The 10,772-nt window shown below is 44.9% G+C and overlaps 1 long non-coding RNA gene across 1 annotated transcript; it reads left to right on the top strand.

Annotated features, from left to right (window-relative positions):
• The first annotated feature begins 7,196 nt into the window (after window positions 1-7,196).
• LOC146839395 (uncharacterized) lies at window positions 7,197-9,123 on the top strand. Its single transcript, XR_014980681.1, has 4 exons — window positions 7,197-7,303; window positions 7,967-8,123; window positions 8,212-8,289; window positions 8,690-9,123. It is a non-coding gene; the product is annotated as an uncharacterized LOC146839395 (long non-coding RNA).
• The last annotated feature ends 1,649 nt before the right edge of the window (window positions 9,124-10,772 follow it).

Genomic DNA, 10,772 nt, shown 5'->3' with positions numbered 1-10,772 from the left:
ATGGCTGGTGTCTGATCTCCCTCTGATGCTTGTGTATGGCTGGCGTCTGCTCTCCCTCTGATACTTGTGTAGGGACGGTGTCTGCTCTCTGTCTGACCCCTGTGTTTGGTCAGTGTTTGCTTTCCCTCTGACCCCTGTGTATGACTGGTGACTGCTCTCAGTTTGACCCCGGTGTATGGCTGATCTCTGCTCTCACTCTGACCCCTGTGTATGGCCTGTGTCTGCTCTCACTCTGACCCCTGTGTATGGCCGGTGTCTGCTCTTCCTCGGACCCCTATGTATGGACAGTTTTTGCTCTCATTCTGACCCGTGTGTATGGCTGGTGTCTGCTCTCCCTCTTACCCTTGTGTATGGATGGTGTCTGCTCCGTTTTGACTCATGTGTGGGGCCAGTTCTTGCTGTACCTTTGACCCCTGTGTATGGCCGGTGTCTACTCTCCCTCTGACCTCTTTTATGGCCGTTGTCTCCTCTCCCTGTGACCCCTGTGTATGTCTGGTGTCTGCTCTCCCTCTCACCCCTGTATATGGCGAGTTTCTGCTCTCGCCCTGACCCCCGTGTATGTCTGGGGTCTGCTCTGCCTGGACCCCTGTGTATGGCCGGTATCTGCTCTGCCTGTGATCCTTGTGTATTGTTGGTGTCTGCTCTCCCTGTGACCCCTGTGTATGTCTGGTGTCTGCTCTGTCTCTCACCCCTGTATATGGCGAGTTTCTGCTCTCGCTCTGACCCCTGTGAATGTCTGGGGTCTGCTCTGCCTGGACCCCTGTGTATGTCTGGTGTCTGCTCTGCCTGTGATCCTTGTGTATTGTTGGTGTCTGCTCTCCCTGTGACCCCTGTGTATGTCTGGTGTCTGCTCTCCCTGTGACCCCTGTGTATGTCTGGTGTCTGCTCTCCCTGTGACCCCTGTGTATGTCTGGTGTCTGCTCTCCCTGTGACCCCTGTGTATGTCTGGTGTCTGCTCTCCTTGTGACCCCTGTGTATGTCTGGTGTCTGCTCTCCCTGTGACCCCTGTGTATGTCTGTTGTCTGCTCTCCCTGTGACCCCTGTGTATGTCTGGTGTCTGCTCTCCCTGTGACCCGTGTGTATGTCTGGGGTCTGCTCTGCCTGGACCCCTGTGTATGGCCGGTGTCTGCTCTCCTTGTGACCCCTGTGTATGTCTGGTGTCTCCTCTCCCTGTGACCCCTGTGTATGTCTGGTGTCTGCTCTCCCTGTGACCCCTGTGTATGTCTGGGGTCTGCTCTGCCTGGACCCCTGTGTATGGCCGGTGTCTGCTCTGCCTGTGATCCTTGTGTATTGTTGGTGTCTGCTCTCCCTGTGACCCCTGTGTATGTCTGGTGTCTGCTCTCCCTGTGACCCCTGTGTATGTCTGGTGTCTGCTCTCCTTGTGACCCCTGTGTATGTCTGGTGTCTGCTCTCCCTGTGACCCCTGTGTATGTCTGTTGTCTGCTCTCCCTGTGACCCCTGTGTATGTCTGGTGTCTGCTCTCCTTGTGACCCCTGTGTATGTCTGGTGTCTGCTCTCCCTGTGACCCCTGTGTATGTCTGGTGTCTGCTCTCCCTGTGACCCCTGTGCATGTCTGGTGTCTGCTCTCCCTGTGACCCCTGTGTATGTCTGGTGTCTGCTCTCCTTGTGACCCCTGTGTATGGCCGGTGACCCGAGGTTCTTCTGCTCTTTAATGTCCACAAATCCGTGTCCGCATCTTCTTCGCGTGACGTTCACCGCAGTGTGAGTTGACGTCACTCACATCATTGAGCATGTCATGTTACATGATGCGGTTATGTTGTATGTTATGCGTTTCTCTGAATGTTATCTCCTACTGTCTTCTACGTGCTGACGTGCCCTGTACTTCCCCTTTGGAGAGCTGTTATCTCTTGCATTATTACCCCCCCCCCCCGCCCCCTAGTTTACATCGTAGCCTGGATTAAGTTGTAATCCTTGCTGTATCTCCTCGTGTCCTATACTGTTATCTTTCATAATTGCGTCATTAAAGCGCTGTGAAGTCCTGGGGCCGTGTTCGCGCTATACAAACTGCATTAATGAATACAAAGTGATACATGTGTTGCCACGCTTCGTCCTGTTGTGCTGATACTTGTAGGTGCAACGACCGCCTAAAAGGGCATCTTGGCACTACAGGAAATGTCCAAGCACACCGCTAGGCCAATACGAGCAGCTCTTTATCCCCGACCTCCCCCCCCCCCTCCCAATCTACTGTCCAGGGTATTTTCGGGGACCCCCCTTGGCTCGGGTGCAGGTCTCCTGAGATGACTTTGGCAGCTGGGGACACTCAAGGCAGCTTTAATCCCTAGCAGATGCATCTCTTAAGCAATCCTCTGCCCCCCCCCTCCCTTCTGACCCCGCCCTCACCTCAGAAAAGATTAAAGCAAGAGCCGGCCCAGCTGTTCTCTGGGACCGCTGCTGGGGGTGGGGGGGTGGGGCATGTAAATTCGTCGCCCCCAGTCTTTGGTCCCAGCGTCCCTCTGAGGGAGCTCAGGCCAGCAGAGCTGAGCTCTCTCCAAGGATCCGGACTCCCTGTGGCGAGGAGAGGGGTGGGGGCGAGGGGCTCTGATGTCCCCTCATTAACCAGGAATTGAGATTAAATGACAGGGGGGGCAAAGGAAGATGGCAGGCGGGGTGACAAAGGGGAGGGAAGGAGAGAGTGGGGAGGTAGACCACAATGAGAGGTGCAGAGACACTCATTGGACCCCGAATACCACCGCAAACACTGTCACTGCGGCAACCCACGCTCCACACTAGGACCTTTCACCTGCACCCGTTGCCCCCTCACCTGCCACTGCACACGCACCAGCCCACTGACCAGCCCCACCCCGAATACACCACAGACTCACAAAACAGCAACCTGCATGCGCCTTGCTCAAAACACGCTCACTATGCAAGCCTTCCATTGAACTGTGGGACCACATCGCCACCCTCGCACCTGATATCGTCTTCCTCATAGAGACCTGGCTCGATCCGACATCTGCCCCAGACATTGCCAGAGCTATCCACCACGGATATAAAATCCCTCACCAGGACCGCACCAAAAAGCTGCGAGGAGGAACAGTCACCATCCACAAAGAGACCATATAGTGTACCACCACCATCGACACGACCACCACCCCATGGAACATCTCAAATTCAAGCTCCACACAGATGACAAGACAACCATCAGAGGCACCCTCGCACACCGACCCCCAGGCCTGTGCTCCAGCTTCTGCAACACCATCGCAGACTCAACAACGACGACCTCAATGACAAAAACACCGCACAGCTCTTCGACAGTATGAGCAGCCTCGGATTGACCCAGATTGTCCACGACCCTACACACACCGCAGGCCACATGCTGGGCCCAATTTTTTTACCTCCAGCAACTGCGTCAAATACAGCCATGTCACAGAATTCACATGGACCAATCACTCCATCATCCACTTCAGCATCTCCAGCCCCCGCACCACCACCCCAAAGATGACTATCGCCCCCCCCACTGGAAGTGAAGCAAAATTTTAGAGACCAGCTGGGTGAAGGCCCTCAACACCTCCAACCCTGCTACCGCTACCTACCTCAAACAGGGAGTGTAAAGACTTCAACGACTGAATCACCAATTGCGCAGACAGCATCATCCCCATAAAGAGCAATAGCCGGAGAAAATCCTCCATAAAGGCCAGCTGGAACACCTAAGAACTCAGAAAAGCGAAACTAGACAGCAAACAGTTGAAGAGGAGATGAGGCACCAGTAAGGGCACCTTTGACAGGGCAACCTTCAAGACCTCCCTCAACCTCTACCACCAAGTGCTGAGGACAACAAGGACAGCCCTTGCTGCATGCGTCAAAACCAGACACCTACTCATCAGATTCAGACAATGACAATGGCCATGATATGCCAGGTGGACAGCATGGCTCTTATAGGGGTAGACGGATGGCACATCAATCTTTTCGTGGTCAATCTCCTTTTTTATCGAGAGGACAATTCAGAGGCAGGAACAGGAGATGGGCACCGAACAGAGAAGTTTCTCAACCGATGGCCCCTCAACATCAAAATCAGCAACCATACTTGAAAACCCGCAATCAACAATATTGGCGGTAGACTGTGAGAAGAGTAGATTGGTATGTAATGATACATTACCAATCTTTAATCTCTCTTCAGCCACCTTGAAGGAAGATGAACGTGCGGTGCTGAGTCGTGGCCTGTCCTTTGTCCCTTGTACTCGCCCTAATCTGTTTAAATTACACGAAGATCTCTTTTCTTTTTTCAGAAAAGTAAGATTAAAAAAGTTTTTTCTTGACGTCCTCCTATCGATGATGATCATAATCAATCCAGGTGTAAACCCCCGTCCCAATTTACTCCCACCTTGGATATGGTGGGTGCTGAGGTTAACATCTTCGAGCAGAATGTTCTTAAAGAAATAGGACGTGTCATTAAGAAACCACCATACCTACAAAATAATCTCTCGCTCTCAGAAAACAATGCATTGGATAACATCAAGTCCAACAAAGATTTAATTATAAAGCCTTGTGATAAGGGTGGTGGGATAGTTATCATGGACAAAAGTCAGTATTGTGAGAAAATGTCCAATATGCTGGCCATTCCCCAACATTACACAAAGTCCCACCCCAAAGAATTATCTAAACTGAAGATGACCATTCTGGATATCACAGGTAAAGCTTTGAACCGTGGCGATATTTGCCAAGATAAGTATAATTTCTTGAACACAACTTACCCTAAGACTCCTGCTTTGTATGGACTACCCAAAACCCACAAAAATATATTGGACCCTCCCATGCGTCCAATTATTTCAACGATTGGCTCAAGTACTGAGCCTGTGTCAAAATTTGTTGACTCTTACCTCTGTCCCCTAACACAGAACTACGCCTCGTATATTCGGGATATAGGTGATATGATCAACAAGATTGAGGGTTTACCCTTTAATTCTAATGCACATATATTAGTAACGCTTGATATTGAGGCTTTGTACACTAACATTCCTCAGTATCAGGCGTTACAATCAGTCGCTGCATTGCTACTAAGAACTGAGGGTGCAAGACCGGACGCATTTATTTTAGAATGCTTGGAGGTGGTTCTTATGAATAATTTTTTCGAGTTCGAAGGACTAACATACAAACAAATCAAGGGCACCAGTATGGGAGCTTCATGTGCTCCCAGCGTGGCCAATATATACATGGGTGAATGGGAGATTAAGAATATTTTCAATGAGGCTGCTCCCTTCTTTGACGATGTCATCGGTTGGAGACGTTTTATTGATGATATTTTCTTTATTTGGTCAGGAACAAATGACTCTTTGGATGAATTTATACTGTGGTTAAATGCAAGTGACTGTAATTTAAATTTCACCGCCAAGAGTAGCCCTTACCAAGTGGAATTTTTGGATATTCTCATTTCAGGATTGAATAATATCATTGAGGTGAGCCTATTTAGGAAACCTACTTCAAAAAATACGATATTACACTACCAAAGATTTCATCCTACGAGTCAAAGGGATTCTATCCCATTTGGTGAATTCCTGCGCATTAGGCGTAACTGCACTGATATGCAGGAATTTCATAAACATGGTGACGACTTGAGGGTACGACTTCTGGCTAGAGGCTACCCACGGAGATTGATAAGACATGCCTATAAAAGGGCAAAATATTATGATCGAGATGCACTACTGGCTGGTACTACCCGTACACCTAAGGATCAGGTAGTATGTGTTGTAAATCACTCTCCATTGAATTACAAGATCAAAAATATCATCATGAAAAATTGGAAAATCTTAAATAGTGATGAAGATAATACTCAATTGGAACAGCCATTGGTAGCATATCGCAGAAACCGCAATTTACGTGATCTCTTAGTGCACACAAGACCGATCCCATCCAATGTATCACGCCAATCAACGACATTTGGCCTGCCAACTATTTTAGGCAATCACAAATGTGGCTCGTGCCATGCTTGCGACAGTGCCATTGTCACAGACTCACTACAATATCAGGGAAGAACTGTTACATTAAGATCCTTAACCAATTGTAGGAGTCATAACATAGTGTACATGCTTATTTGTCCTTGTGGACTAGCATACATTGGAGAGACTGTACGAGAATTTCGAGTCAGATATAGCGAACACAAATCAGCTATACGTACTAAAAAGATCACAGCTCCTCTTGTTCAACATTTTGTTGATAAAGACCACTTGGAAAGTGATCTCAAGTGGGTCATCTTAGAGAAAATTCAGGGTAAGGCAGGGACACCTATGGACATCATTCGTAAACAACGGGAAACCTTTTGGATTTTCACTCTTAACAGTATTAAACAAGGTTTGAACCTGGACATACAATGGTATGTCACTCAACCTTGGTGATGGACATTGTAGTTCAACGTTTATATTCCTTACTGTGATGACTCCCAAATATACTGAGTTACATTATGCAAATTAATTTGGTTTGCTTATTGTGTCATTATAGATGTAATTTGGATTGTCGATAATTGGTCCCTGTTGTGACTGTAATATGGATGTAATATCTCTTTAGACTTTGCAGTTACTCCAAGATCTATAATATAGAATTAGGATATTTAACAAACACATGTCACATTATGTCTATCTTTATCACAGAGCATTATTGAAGATTGTCTCCTTTTTATGTTTGCTTATGCATCTTGTTCAGTCCCGCGAACCTTTAATAACCAAAATGACTGGTTACAGATCTTAAAAAATAATTATCTCTTACTTACTATGAGGGATATAATCCCAGAGTCGTATGAATTGCAGCAACTTCTTCTTTATTGTTTATAGTAATGTCATTGTAAAAATATCATACACAACGTGCCTAGTATTGTTGATGGTCTTTTCCTTTTTGTGCTTGCTGATGCATTCTGTGCTGGTATGCACACCTCAACAATTAAAATGGTTCGATTACATATTCTAAAAATAATTACCTTTTACCGTCCATGAATGATATGATCCTTGAGTGGCATGAATTGCAGCGACTCTCTTATTATTTTTGATAGTAATCTCGTTGTAAAAATGATATATACAATTAGCTCCCCGCTATACGATCGTTAACCCATCTACAGTATATATGTACATCTATGTGGAACCTGTTCCAAGATGGTGCATACTAGTTTGGGTGAGTTGTCCCCTTTCTAACTTCATTCATCTGGGTGTGCCACGCCTGCATCCAATATGCTCAAATCTGATTGGAAGGTATCGGTATATTAAGTCGGGGTTGATGAGGCAATGGCGTATTGCCGTTCCGTACCAGTTGGCTCTCCCGGATGGTCCTAGAGGTTGAAACGCCTGATACAAACAAATAGGTAAGCCTTTGCGCATATACTTCGAATAGAATTGTTTCACTCCTGGAACTTCCTTGTGGGGTCCTGCTGTTCGTATTAGTATCTGCGTAGCTCATGGTGACACTTCTTTCTCCCCTTTTTCCTTTCTGGTGCTGTAGTATTGTATGTTTTGACTCAGCAAATATGACTGCTGCCCTACAGTTTCCCTCCAAGTTTTCTTTTTAGTTGATTTTCCGTTTTTCTGACCAAAAGTTAGTATTGTATTTACTCTTAGAGTGCCGATAGAATGAGTGTGCGGTAGCCTATAAATATACCTCTCGTAAGACCACACAGGGTTAGCTCCTGGGCTAACCATACAATTATAATTTTGGTATGCTATGGCTATTATTTGCTTGGGAGGTCGTAATGTGTTTTTAGATATACACATATATATATAAAGGACTTTCCTTCCCACAGTGAATATCCCTTGGGTGCTTTTAATAAACAATGTGTTTTTATATTAGAGAGGCAATGAATATATAGTGGAAAAAAACAAAAAAACAATACTTTGAAGACATCGCTCAATACACGCTTTGTGTCTTCTAAAATAGGAATTTGTCAGAAAACAAAAATATAACATCATAGGAGCCTGTATTTATAGAATAATAAGTAGTTTTTCGATATCCCTCTCATTATTAATTTCAGTACTACGAGGATTAAAACACAATACTGACTTTGGATTCATCGTGGAAAACTTGGACGCACAAAAAAGGAAGATTAATTATGTGTCGAAACTTGGGGATTCAAACAAACCTTGTTTGACCGATGAGGATGAGCATTCAAAACAGTTTTTAACTAATAGGTAACAAAATATACTCACTCGTGATTACTGATTTTGATTTCTAATAATACCAATATATTAACAACAGTCCCTTGTATTTCCCCCATAGAGATTTCTGAAATTGTCAAAACTAAATAAGGGACGGTACTTTTGATTACATCATAGACAGGAACTAATTGACAAGCAAGTAAGTCCTGTCTCAGTATAGAATTTGACACTGAATATGTGTAGAAGGTATTGCACATAGGATGATGATCCTGGCCTCACACGTGGTTTTTCATGTTGTCTTGGTGTTGGGACTTTATATTCATCCTCTTCATGGGTTCTTACCCATATGGATAAAGTTTGCGTTTTCATTCTGTCATTTCTTCATGTATAATAACTTCACTTTCTTGCTTGTTGAACAAGAGTTTCAGGGTGTTCCTTTAAGAGTAGTTATCTCTCTCTCCTTTTTTTTGAAAAATATACAAATTGTCTATATCGGTCCTATTTAGCAATCACCTAACATGTGAAGAAATCTCTCTTTTTTTAATAGGGTATATTGGGCCTATTACTGAATTTATCTTCTTATGAATATATTTTTTTAGGTACTCCCTGGGCATTGCTGTTTTTGAATATTTCCTTGGTCCTGATGAAGGTGGCGCTTATGCCATCGAAACGCGTCGACCAGTGACCACTGACATCACCATCCTGCCTTTGCAGTTGTCTTGTTGGTCATAGGAGATTATTGTCTGTCTTATATCTCCTATCTATACCAAAAAAATGTTTTTCTTTTTTCTTTTGAATTTCTTGTTTGTGTATGAAAGTGGCATGATTGGGGAGTGATTTGGTGTGGATGTATATGAGATTGTGATAAAACAAATAATCTTTTTGTGATTTATTGAGTGTGTCCTAGGGACTACTGTTTGAGAAAAGGTGATATGATGCACTACTAATGTGATGAATATAATCATTGATTGTCTATTATAAAGAAATTATAAAGTAAAATATTCTTGGTAATCAAAAGAAATGTATTGAATCTTTTAAGAAAATGAATAAATAATAATAAAAACTACAAGCCTGATTGTGTAGTGTACCATTACCTTTATGGCCCATTCCTCTGAATTCAACTGAATCGTATGTAAAGAAATATAGGTCACGAGGGAGTCCTCATAGTATTTTTGCATCAAAACCAGTGCCAACAACACCAAGGAACTTATCAACATTGTCAAGAAATTTACCAACCCAGCTACCAGCAAAAACAACATTACACCCTCACAGGAGCTGTGAGACAACCTTGCCCACTTGTTCCACGACAAAATCACAACCATATACAGAACCTTTGAGCCCTCACCCACACCTATGAACTTCCTTGAAAGATACGTCACCACTGTAACTGACACGAACCACACACTGACCACCTGGAACATCCTCTCCACCCAGGACACCACCTCCACCATGATATCCATCCATTCAGGAGCTCCCACGGACCCATGCCCGCATCACATCTTCAACCTCAGAAGCCAAAGGATTGACCAGGATCTCACAACCCTACTAAATACCTCTATCACCACTGTAACATTTCCCGATGCTTGGAAACACACCGAAGTCAGACCAACACTAAAAAAAAACATTCTCCGACCCCAGCAGACTCAAAAACTACTGAACTACTGTCTCCCTGCTCCCATTGCCAGCGAAGGTACTGGAAAAGATCACCAATACTCAACTCATGACACACAACATCTGAACCCTCCTCAACCGAGGAGAAAGAGCAGCTTTGATCGTCCTCGATCTCTCGGCAGCCTTTGACACCATATCCCGCCACACACTGATCGAAAGACTCCACCACATCGGCATCCAAGGGGATGCGATCAGATGGATCACCTCTTTCCTCACTGGAAGAACCCAGAGGATCCACCTCCCACCTTTCACCTCTGAACCCAAGGAGATCGCCTGCAGTGTTCTGCAGGGCTCATACCTCAGCCCCACGCTCTTCAAGGCATTTAGGACCCCACTGGCCAACATCGTCAGATCCCACGGTCTCAATATAATTTCCTACGCAGACGACACCCAACTCATCCGCTCACTCACAAACAACCCCACCACTACCAGAACCAACTTCCACAGATGCATGACAAATATTACTGGCCGGATGAAGAACAACTGCCTGCAACAGAATGCAAACTAGATGGAAGTACTGATCTTTGGAAACAGCAGCGCCAAATGGAACGACTCCTGGTGGCCATCAGACTGAGGAGCCACACCCACTCCCTCCAACCACAGCAGAAACCACTAAATCATCATTGACAACAAGCTCACCATGAAATCACAGATACACGCCGCCTCCTCTGCCTGCTTCCTCACTATGTGCATGCTACATACGATCTTCAAGTGGCTACCCCTACACACGAGATGCACTGTGACACAAGCACTCATTTTTTTAAAGAATATTTCTTTATTGATGTTTTGAGCTACCACATATTTGACAACAAGCATTTGCAATGCAATAGGTCTCGCATTTCCGAGAATTTAAGCTATTGGCATTGTAAATGATGATGCCTTTTATTTATGTGATGGTTTTTAAAACATAAATAAAAGGCATTGTCATTTACAATGGCAATAGCTGAAACTGCCACAAATGTGAGACCTGTTGCATTGCAAATGCTTGTTTTGGCTGTTTGTAGGCCTGTT

Source organism: Triturus cristatus, chromosome 4_1, assembly GCF_964204655.1.
Source record: "Triturus cristatus chromosome 4_1, aTriCri1.1, whole genome shotgun sequence".
Classification (NCBI taxonomy): Eukaryota; Metazoa; Chordata; class Amphibia; order Caudata; family Salamandridae; genus Triturus; species Triturus cristatus.
The sequence above is the reverse complement of the archived record's forward strand: the minus strand, read 5'-3'. Positions and strand labels throughout refer to the sequence as shown.